The following is an 11,982-nucleotide window of genomic DNA, read 5'->3' on the forward strand; positions in this document are numbered from 1 at the left end:
TATAGATTCTGTAGTGCTTGATTTCCTAAGCACCTATCCAATCTCTTGAAAATACAAACTTCGTCTGATATCTCATTCCACCAAGTATACATGCTACCTTTAAACCCCAAATCTGTTAATTTGCATGTGTCTATACAACGTATGAAGTCTTCAGTTTCTGCAAAAGTCATAGGCAGTCCTCCATATTTCTCCATATGATATATTATTACATTGAAGTCTCCTCCCACTAGCCATGGTACTTGCATGTGTATAGCAATGTCATTCAAATCATCCCACAACGCAATTTCGGTATTTCTATTTGTGCTAGCATAACAATTGCCACACACAACTCCTGGCCATCATCTGAGTTTGTAAGTTTAAATGACAACATCTGTTCAGTGTCCATTTGTATTTCCACTTGCATTTTGTCTTCAACAAAAATCCAGATTTTTCCATTTGTATTGTAAAAAGTTTTCCCCATATTAAGCCACAATTTATATATGTCAATGTGCCTATAATGTTGAAAAGGCTCCACAAGAGCTATAAAACTGAAATGTTTTTGCCTACTGAGCAATACTAATCTCTCAAAATCCTGTTGAATGTTAACAGACCTTATATTTCAAATAAGTGAGTTATTCATTGAGAATTAGTCTTGGCATAGGCTTTCCTTGTCAATACACCTCCACCTGTTTTAGGAGGTACACTTCTATCCCTTGCTTTATTCTGTTTTCCCTCCTTTCTTATCTTGTTCATCAGCTTAGGAGATATATCCCCTTTATTGTGCCCCTCTAATGTGATTGAAGTGTTTTCTACATCATTATCTTCTCCAATATCCACCTCCTTCTCGAGACTAGTATTTGGTTCTGTACTTCCACCTTGTATATTAGTATCTTGACCTTTGCCTGTTTCCACCCCAAGCTGCTTCCCTTTTTTATTGTTGTCATTTTTCTCACTTCTTCTTTCTCTGATTGAATACAAGCTGTATTCCTTGTCATCATTTGATTCTGCATTGTGTTGTTCTTCACCCCCATTCTCATCTTCTTCATCCCCATATTGTGCTAATTCATAATTTATAACTCTTAAGTCATCTAAATTATGGCCCTGTAGTTTACATTCCTTGCCATACTTAGGAAGATAATCATAATGAATTTGCACATCTACAGTCCTCATAGCCCCTGATTTTTAATTTTCAATGTCCATCCTTACAAATGGAGGTACATCTGCTAACAAATCAACTAACACCTTCACCCTAGCACAACTAGGTCTGGTCTTATTGATAGTGGCCATATCTAAATGTATAGGAATGCCCACTGCTGATGCAAGTGTGAACAGGGATTCCTTAACAAAGTAAGTAGGCAATAAGTTAGGAAATGAGATCCAGGCCATTGCCATAGAAGTTTCTTCATCAATCTTAAACTTCGAGTCGTAGATTAATGGCCTTATTTGATAAGAATATCCCTCTCTATCTTGAATATAATAAGCAAGTTTTGAAGTAAGGTTTATAAAGTCCTCCCTTAGTGTCATTCTGATAAGAACATGTCTATTTCTGAAGAAACCAATTCTACACTCACCCTTTATTCCACATTGTGCAGGTATTATTACTCTCAATTGCTCAATATCCGGCCACCCATAAGAGAATTTCCCCACTACGGCATGTTGAAGTTCTTCAATCTCATTCATTTGATTCACTTCATTCTCTGTCCATTTGACATAAGGTTTCCCTTGTAAATAAGTTATTGGTTTCATTGGTATTTGTGATTTTGGTTGTGATTGCGTTTATATTGTTTCATTCAAAGTCACTGGTTTGAATAGACTTGCATATTGTGGTTTGGTAGGATCAATTTGTGGTATAGCAGTCTCCTGTGGAGTTGTTAAAGAAGGCTGGCCAACCACCATGGTGATCTGACCAGCGTCCATGGAGGCCATAATCAGTGTGTTGGAGATCTAGGTTTTAGGGTTTGCATGAAATCAGGATGAGAGAGAAGAGAGCTTTTCTTTCCACGTTGCTAGTGATCATGAGATGAAAATCTGGTAGAAGATTGCTCTATTATCTATCTTCAATAAGGCTTTTTCCATGGTAATAATTTGCACTAACCTTTAGCTCCAGCTCTTAGGGCAAGAGTTAATTGAAAAGTGCTTTAAAGCATATATGAAAAAGAAAATCTAAGAGTGCAAAAATGTCCTGTTAAACATTCGTCTTACCCTTGCATTATTATTATTATCAGAATTCAGAGTTTCTTTATTAAGTTATCAAGTAATATCATATAATATGCAAAATTAAATACCAAGAATAGTAAGAAGATGCCAAATATTTCCAAAAGGAGATTAAAGAAAAAAAATACTAGAAGAAGTTAAATGTTTAACGTTCAGAAAATTGCTATTTGTGTCATATCAGTAATTATCTGCTGTTAAACGTTTAAGTCATACGCATACCCCTACATTATACCGGAATTCACTAGTCTTTTTGCTACCCAAAGTCTTATGTTTGAAAGTAGTATTATAAATGATATCTCACGTGCACTTTGCTTAATTTTTTTAAATTAATTTAGCCCATCATGGGCATTTTAATAATTCAAAAAGCACAAAAGTTCAACAAAGAAATGTCAAAATAAATACAAGCAGAAAAAAAAAAAAAAGGAAAATAAACAAATATAACATTTGTACTGATTTCCTCTTTTTTTCCCTAAAATATCGGTGTTCTCTCTCTCTCTTTTCAGCTGCGCTTCTGTCTCTAGTTTCTCATCGCCGATGGTGCAAAAATGATGAATTGTCCGAATTCTGATGCCAAAATCACTGTCTTGGTTGTTGATTTCTGATTTGCACCACCAGAAATTGTCATGTTTGCGGTGCATTTTGCTCAATTTAATGGTCTGTGTATATTTCTGTATTCATTGTTCTTTTACGGAAGGATGATAGAGCCATTATAATTATGTCTCACCAATTAACCAGCTTCTCAAGAATCATATCTTTTGATGTCATAAAAATCTTATCGAAATTTGTATTTTCGATTTTTTGGTCTGAATATATATGATACGATCTTGATTATACAGTCATTTTTTAACAAGTCGGTTAGCTGATTACCCAGTTTAAGCTCAATTGATTAGAAAATCAACTGCATGCCCATAATAGCATGCTAACATGAAAAGAAAAGTAACGGGCACCCTGTTAGAGTCAATTAAATTGCATTAAAACTTCTTTTTTTCACTTTCTTAAAGTTTAAATTTATTACAGTAGTGCTAAAGAATTTTTACAAAGTCTTATCTACTAGTTGGGGCAACTATTAATATCTAATGTAGACATATAACGTAAGAAGGCAGGTATCTAGCATGCTTTAATCGGCACATTTATACGAGGGGAAATTTGTGTTGAATTGTTACTGTTAGTTCAGTGAAAAACATGTAGTAATAAGAAACCAATGTTGTAGCCCCAGAGGTCTTAATTACCTGAAGAAATTAATACAAGTCTAGCACAATGTCTGTACAGCTTGTGCCCAATTAAGCTGATAGAGTTTCAGGGCAACAGAAAGCAGGCTCGGACGGGTTTGGTGAAATTGAACAAACCCAACCCTTTTTTTTTCTTTTTTTTCTTTTAATATAAACATTAAAAATGTTGAACATGATCCCCCATTAAACACATAACCCAACCTAAGTAAACATGAATGCATGTAATTGTGTGAATCCATATTGTGAAAGACATCTACTACTTCCGAGAAAATAATAGCTTCTAGACAACCGTTACAGGCAGGGGCGGATTTAGAGGGTGTCTCGGCAAAAAATTGCATTGTATATATAAGGTAGATTTTATGTGTTTATATACATATATTAACTTTTGAATACCCTAAACAAATGCAAAAGTTTAGCTCAAGTGGTCCAGGGTGTTCAAATTGTCTCTAGTGTCCTAGGTTCGATATCCAGGGTCAACATTATTTTTTATATTTAGCTTTTGTTATTTTTTACGAACCCCCTGAGTGAAAAATCGTGAATCCGCCACTGGTTACAGGCCCTGAAAGCAACAATGGCAGACATGAAGTGTTTTTGAGTTTTGCACAGTCAATGAATAGTAGAAAACCAAGGGAAACGTCGTTTTTTAAGGAACTTCAATTCATGAAGTAGGTGACAAGTAATGTTGCCACTTACCATAGAGCATCTTTTTCACATCACTTGCTCGACGTGCGAGTAGCCTCAAGCAAAGATCCTCCCTTACAGACCTTACTTCCTACGGGTTGTCTCATGCTCTTGTCGGTTTTAATAGGATTTTCTTAATTTTATGACGTAAACGTCTTTGGGCCAGAGAACCTAGGAATGCAATTAATCAGCAACAAAACAAAAAGGTCAATTTCAAATGATCATTCTGCATAATTTCCACCTTTTATAATCTTAAAGTAGCACAACGATGACACATCGGAAAGTCGAGAAAAAGCCCATAACCAAATAAATTAAGACGATACCAGTCAAATCCTATACGTTATGAGTACGACCATGCTCCATTATTTTACTTCACAAACCACATTATTATAAAGCTTATTTCTCAAGAAAAAAAGGAACTACCTTATAAAGCTTACCTACAAATATAAAAGTGCTTACTTTTAAACATTTATGCTGCAACAAAATGTTACAATTCTTTCCCCTGACCCTAATTTCCAAATGTTGTTGTCTATTAACATATGCCACATCAAGTTCAAAATAAATATGTAAGAAATTCTATTTTACTTAAGTGCAGCAATTGCAGATGGCAAACATTTCTGATCTTGATTCATCGGGTCATCAGGTAAAATCTGCAATTATACCATGTAAACTTGAGTAGCTTTCTTTTAGCCATCATATAGAACCTCCAAAAGAAAATATTGTTTTGAATTGACACATTTTTAATGGGATGTTGGTTTGACTTTTGGATCACACAAATGGATAACTCCTTGACCTTGCTTATCCCACTATGAGGCTTTACACCCTTCAATAACTCTTTCCAGCAGTGATTCATGAAATTGGGTTTGTAATGATAGCTTGAACAAGGTCTTTTGTTGTTCCCGTATATGTTCCTATATCTGGCATACTTTTGTAGCTATTTGAATGTCTCTGATTCTGATATTGCATCTGTGATAATATCCATAACAATGTTTGATGTTCGGCAAAAATGCATCTATTTACACATCGTTTGCCTCATATTTTAGTAATTTTAATTGTCTTTCGAGTATTAATTATAGTTATTTGTGCTTATATTATATTTTTACAATGTAGGAATAAAACGGTGTGAAATTAAAGAGATTTGGAGCAAAATTGAATAATCGCGGGAGAAAAAAGAAAGTAGAGGAGACAAGAGAAAAAGACATAATGATTGTGATAAGAAATGCTACCTTGTGTTTTGGTGTTTTGATGATTTGACAAACCTACTTGAGGAACCAGGTACGATGATAGAAAGACCAGGTCTCCTGAAGTATCGTACAACCAACTCTTACCCAAAAGGCTGCATCCATATGTGATACAACATAGCACATCTGACGGCGAGAGTTGGATTTATGGCCGTCACCTTCTCTCCTCTACATATTCAAACATCATGCTAAAGTGAAGATTTGATTCTTGCAAAATCAAAATTTGTTCATATCTAAAAGTGCAAGTCTCCACTCATCAGGAGTGTTCAAGAACAAAGCTTGACAAATCCAAGGACACTGTTCTTCTTGCTGAAAATTGCGTTAAGTCCTAGGAGTGTTAAGTTTCTGTTCTTTTGTTCTTAGACCTGTAAACCTACTCTTCTCAAAAGGAAATTGTTGTAGGTACTCTGAATTCTCAATAGTTATGCATAGGTAGTTTACTTTCATTCTATTAAGTGGTACCCGTGGCTAGATTTAGTCAAGGTGTATTAGTGTGTTTGGCTGGAGGTAGTCAAATAGCGTTGAACTCTCAAAGGTTGCTTGTAGGAAGTGCATCTTCACAAGCGTTTGAGTGTTACACTAGGCTAGAGGTAGTCTGGGTGTATTAGTTGGCTTGGCTAGAGGTAGTCAAGAGTTCCTTGCAATAGGGGTACTATAAGGGTGGAGGGATTATGTGATTTAATTCCTAGATTGCCAGAGTTGTAATCTGAAGTTGCTCAGTGTAGTAGAGTTGAAATCCTATGTGGTAGGTCGTGGTTTTTAATCCCGATGTTATATCCCGTATTTCGCACGCCGGGATAATTCGGGTCAATTACGATAAGTTGGGATTAGACATTAGATGGGAAGTGGAGATTTTATTTGTCTTAAAAGAATAATTTGTGCATGATTTTATTGGCATGGAAATATTAAAGAAACATTTTGGGGTCAAATTCCATTTTTGGAAAGTATTTTAATTTTGGAAAGGAAATTAATTTATGGAACAAAAAAAAAAAAAAAAAAAGGAAGAAAATGAAGGCCATGTGGCCCGCCACCTTAGGTGGGCCATGGCCACATGGTATGTTCGAAAGCTAGAATATGCAAATAAAAAGATGACTTGGTCATCTTTCTTCACTTTTGTCTCTAGAAATTTCAAGAAAGAGATAGAGGAGAAGACACTTATGCATATTCGGCCATGACTAATGGAAGGAGAAGATCGAAACCTTCATCCAAAAATAATTTCTCTTAGTTTTCTTACCAATTGAGAGTGCTCTTCAACGTGGGATAGTTGTTGGATCAAACACAACACTTATCCTTGCAAAACTACTCCTAGCCGTGGAAAAGTAGGGAAGAAGAAGGTATGTTCTAATCTCTTCTTTTATATGCTATGCATGGCTTATGTATGTTGTTAAGTGTGGAAATGAATGAAAATTATGAAAGCATGGAAGTTGGAGTGGTAGCCGTGAGGGAGCAAGGTTGGCCGTGTGTGTGTGTGTTGTTAAGGTGATGAATTAATGAATTTAGCATGTTTTTTGTTGTTGTAGTGTATAGAAAAAGAATGAAACTCATGGAATGTTGTAGGTTGAGGTGTGGCAGAAAGTAGGGGCTGTTGGTGTGCAAGAAATGAGAGTTATGTTACTTAGTATTTTTGATAAGTAAAATCGATATGAATTCTATGTGATAAAATGAAGTTTAATGAATGAAATTGAAGTCGTGATGGTTGTGGGCTGATTTGGAAGCCAATGTAGTTCTTATGTGGATTTTATATTTAGGATGATTATATTGTTAATGCATAGATTATTGATGTAGTTTATGAGTTTTGGAAGAAGAAAATATGTTAGAATTGTTTTCAGATTTGGAGAGCATTTCGGGTAAGGTGGTGGTGTGGTTGGATTGTTGGAAACATTGTATGAATTGTTTATGGTGTCCTTGAATATTGTTTGAATGATTTCGGATTAGTAATTGAACGTGTGAATATTGACGCTAGTTTGATTTTATGCGGTTGAATTGAATATAAGTGAATATCGTCGCACTATGTGAAAGAAGGTTGTTGACGCTAGAATGCGTTTGAAATCAATGGTTGATGTCATTAGAATGTTTTGTTGGTATTGTGGTTGATGAATTGGTAGCCATATTCTCGGAGGGCGCACTTGGGGAAGTCTTTGCCAAATTTCTGTAGAATTTGGTGTGCGCTTGGAATCGGACACTTCTAAATGCCTTTAGCTAATATTTGATATTTAATGACGTATTGTAGATCTTGGGAAGTTCGCGACGTAAATCTGGATTAACTTGGAAAGCAGGCAAGGTATGCAAGGCTTACCCTTTTCCTTCCTTGGCATGTCTTAGGTACGCTTAAGTTATGATATGTTACGAATTTCGAGGCAATTCCATTCCTGTAATCCGAGCAACCATATGAGTTTATTCATTTCTTGATGTTCGCAAGTCATTTAGTTAAACTAAGGTTCTTATGATTTTTTAAAGATTAGATTTTAAAGCCTTACGAAATTTCGCTACAAAAGGTTCAGAACTTCAAACGTCCGTAACTTTTGCCCCGAGCTGGGAACGCCCAAAACATAACAGGTAAACTCTTAAGACATAACTTTCCCCTAACTCGCGTAGTCGGGCTCGCATGGGGCCGGCACCCATCCGTGGGGCCAGCGGCTCTTTTACTATTTCATAATGATTTTTTGGAAAACTTTAATATAATTTCATTTGGTTTTTCCATTACGTTTTTTTTTGGAAAGTGTTTTAAAAATTGCATATGGTCTCTCACGACTCCTAACTCGTGCACTATGGTCACTCTTTTCACCGAGTCCAGGGCGGATGTCATCGTGCGCATTATGTTATATTCCAGGTATGATGTGTCCGGTTCGCCGAGCCCGCTTTGGCGGAACCGTGGATAATGGGAGTTATGATGTGTCCCACGCCGCGCCTATTGGCGGGTACCGTGATATATAGGTGATGTGCTGTGTGACGGGATGCGGAGACATAAAAACCTTACGGGTATGATGTTGTGGCGCCAACGACGGCGGGCGACCACAGTTCTAAGAGCCTTATGCATGGTCTATGTTTTATGAGTAAGCACTTTAATATTTTGAAAGCATTTTGATATTTCGCTATTGCATTTATTTCTGCACTTCTGATTCTGATTATGACTCTGTTTACTACATTTCATCCCATGCCTTGTATACTCGGTACATTGTTAAATGCCGACCTTTTCTTCGTGGCCGCGTCCCATGCCACGCAGTACAAAACACGGCAGGTCCCGTCGGTCAGGGACATACGTTACCAACGCTTGAAGTGCTCCTTTGATCCGGAGCCTACACTTTTGGTATTGACATCTTTGTTATTGGTATTTATGTCTGTTCATGGTGCAATGAGGCCACGTCCCGTCATATTATTACTTATGATTCTTAGAGGTACGTAGACATATACGTGTGGGTTATGGGTAGTTTGTTTCCTTGTGTACGCGCGATCTGCGCTTGACGCCCCTATATGATAATAGCCCCTTACCGGCTCTGTCCGATATCCTCCGCCGGATGTTGTGACCGCGGAAGCCGTGTATATGTAGGATATCCTCATTTGGATGTTGTGACCGCGGAAGGTTTATGTATAAATGTGTGTGTATGTATTTATATACGGCTATAGTTTGATGTTTGAACTTTGTATATGTATATCGTACGCATGTGGGTTGTGGTTAGCCGAGTACGTGCGGGTGCCCGGCCTAGGGTACCGATCCGCGACACGGGGTTGGGTCGTGACACCCTTGAGCAAGGAATTTTCCACGGTAATATCCTATGTTATTTACTTACTGCACTGCATGAAGGAACTGGTAACCAAATAGGTCCCTCATATATTGTTTGGTGGACACACAACTTCTATCAATTGGTATCAAAGCAGGTTCTTTCTAAAAGGTTAACCCCTAGAAAGGATCGTTCACATGGCTGCTCTACCAAACAAACTCTACCAAACAAACAAAAGAAGAGAAAGAATCTGAATGCTGAGGGACGAAGTTAGTCAAGTGATGAAGACGAACTACAAATAGCATATCTCACTCACATATTCCAAAGAATCGTTCGAAGAAGTGCTGAATCCTTGAAAAAGAAAAGCCACAGCGAAAATCTCAAGGATAACTCCAATAAGATAGCTACAAGAAATCTGGTACTGGATAAAAGGCTCAAAAGAAAGGAGGAAGCTAAAAACTTGATGAGGTAGGCTCTTACCACATGGAAAGACTCGATGAGGGAATCTGAAGACGAAACGGACTCAAGTGATACACCCAAGTCTGGAGTCAACAATGAATCCTCCACGAGTGACTCGAATCTTGGTCTCTTAAAGAACTCTTGCGCTGAAAATAAAACCCAAGAAAAGGTGAATGACCTTCTTAATGATTAAACCAAACTGGAAGGTCACTCCCACAAAAGGCTAATCTCCTTGGTAAAAGATCGGATAAATGAGCTTCGTGGACTCACTAAAGAAAAGGAGGAGCTAGTTGAGAAACTTGACAACACAGAACAAGAAAGGGATGATATGGTCGTTTGCATCGTAGATCTATAAGAGCAAGTTGAGAAAGTTGCTAAACAAAACCTTTTTCTAAACAGCCATATCAAGGAACTGATGAATACACCTTTTGAGAGGAAGGAGATAGCAATCAAAGCTCATAATGAACATGAGAACTATTCTGAGCAAACCAAAATGGATCCTATAGTTGAAATGAAGAGGTATGAGGACACCGCTAAACAAAAGACAAGAAAGGAGGGACTTGGTCCTCATCAGGAAGGAGAAGACCTGCTTGAATAGATAAGAGGAAGCCTAGTTCATCATATTCACTACTCCAAGGGACCCAATTCTGTATGGGCTCCCGATCGGAGTCAGTAGTCCAGCCAGAAGACTTGAGTGATGAGAGGACAGTCAAAAGGCAATACATGAGACTTTGACTATCCGTTGATAAATGAAGAAAGTCTTCTCACTGAAAGGTTCCTAAGGAAAGTGTGTGCGCTTGAATGACACCTTCCCATGTTTTTGAAAATGGCAACTACTGAAGAAGATATGTAATCAAAGATGCAGTGTTGAAATAAACAAGATCCCTCCTGCCTCTCAAGAAAGTGTGATGTCCCTGAGCACAGTTGCTGAGTTCATGAACTCATTCAACAAGGCAAGCATTCCATGTAGTATGAATGACCAAGTTTCTAACACTGATTAGACAGCAGTTCTAGAAAAAGCTCTGTCGTTTCTACAATGGCAATGACAAGAGGAGATAGTGTTTGCCCTAATTTCTAACAGACCTGGTCTCTACAACTTAAGTTAGTAGTCTCTTCAGCACCTGTGTGAAATTGAAATTGTCATTTAAGTGCCAAGTCATCAAACCTATTTTTAAAAAAAAAACTACTCAAAAGCATTACACCGCTTTTAAACTATTTCGATCAAACGACTCGCAACCCGACCCAATCGTCACTCTACCAAATCAAATACCCTTAAAAATAAAATTCTACTTTCCCTTCCTTACTTGAAATCAAAATCTCAACTCATTCCATACTTCTCCTTCCCAAACCACAAACCTGCTCTCTCTATTCTTCTTTCTCAAAACCTTCTTCATCTTCTCTAATCATTTTCTATAATGACAAATGAAGAAGTCACCACTAAAGCCCTTTTTGAAATAAACCCCGCCTCATCACCATCCAAAGCCAGAAATTTACCTGAATCGAACCAGCTTACTTCTTCCCCAAAATCCCAAACTCTCTCAGATCAAAATCCCATCATCACTTCCTCTGAATCTCTTGTCATAAGTTGCAACCCCAAAATATCAGTACCTCAATCAAAGATGTCAGACCTTGTTGAAAAACCTGACTTTGTCAATAGTGATCATACCGCTTCTGTCTCAAAATACTTCCAGAATACTGACGAGATGCAAGGATAAGACAATGGAGTAGAAGTTATCAGTCAATCCATTGAGAAAACAGAAAAGTCGAGTCAAAGTAACGAAAACCTGGTGTCTCATGTCAAGCATGAGGAATAGACTGTGAGTAAAAAGAGGGAGCAATTTGCGAAAATCAACAAAGAAAATGAAGAAGCCAGTAATATGCAAAAAGGTAAATCTCCTTCCTCTGAGTGCAATAAAGAGGTAGAAAAATCTCCCATAAAAGTAGATGGCACTATTTCTGGGATAGGTTAGAGTCGATCTAGTGAGTTGGATAGGGATGCGGGTCTCATGGCAGATTTTGCAAACACTTTGAGTGAATTGAGGGGTGTAAGGCCTTCCGAAGAAGTAAAGGAGACACCTGTTCCCTCAACACAAGAAGGGTCTGAATTCGAATTCAAGATAACTTCTGTGAAGGACAAGGCACCAGGTTCTTCCAGTGCAAACTTAGACTTGGTCATTAGCTCTAAACCTGCATCCTATGATGCTGTACCTTTGGCAAAAATTTCCCCTGAAAGGGATCACGGTCACAATGCTCATAAAAATGAATCAGATGAAGACAAGGTACCACTTGCCGTTGGGATGAGAAAATGCTCTAGGAGTAAATCTGCATCCGCAGAAAAGACTTTATCTGCTCGAACAGCTCCCAGAACTAGACTAAGGAAGAAGGCTAAAAAAGTGGCTCTAGAATCAGCTCTCAAGGCAAACAAAGCAAAAGGTACCAAAAGGACCAGAAGTTCTCTGG

The sequence above is a fragment of the Lycium ferocissimum genome, chromosome 1 (genome assembly GCF_029784015.1).
Source record: "Lycium ferocissimum isolate CSIRO_LF1 chromosome 1, AGI_CSIRO_Lferr_CH_V1, whole genome shotgun sequence".
Lineage (NCBI taxonomy): Eukaryota > Viridiplantae > Streptophyta > Magnoliopsida > Solanales > Solanaceae > Lycium > Lycium ferocissimum.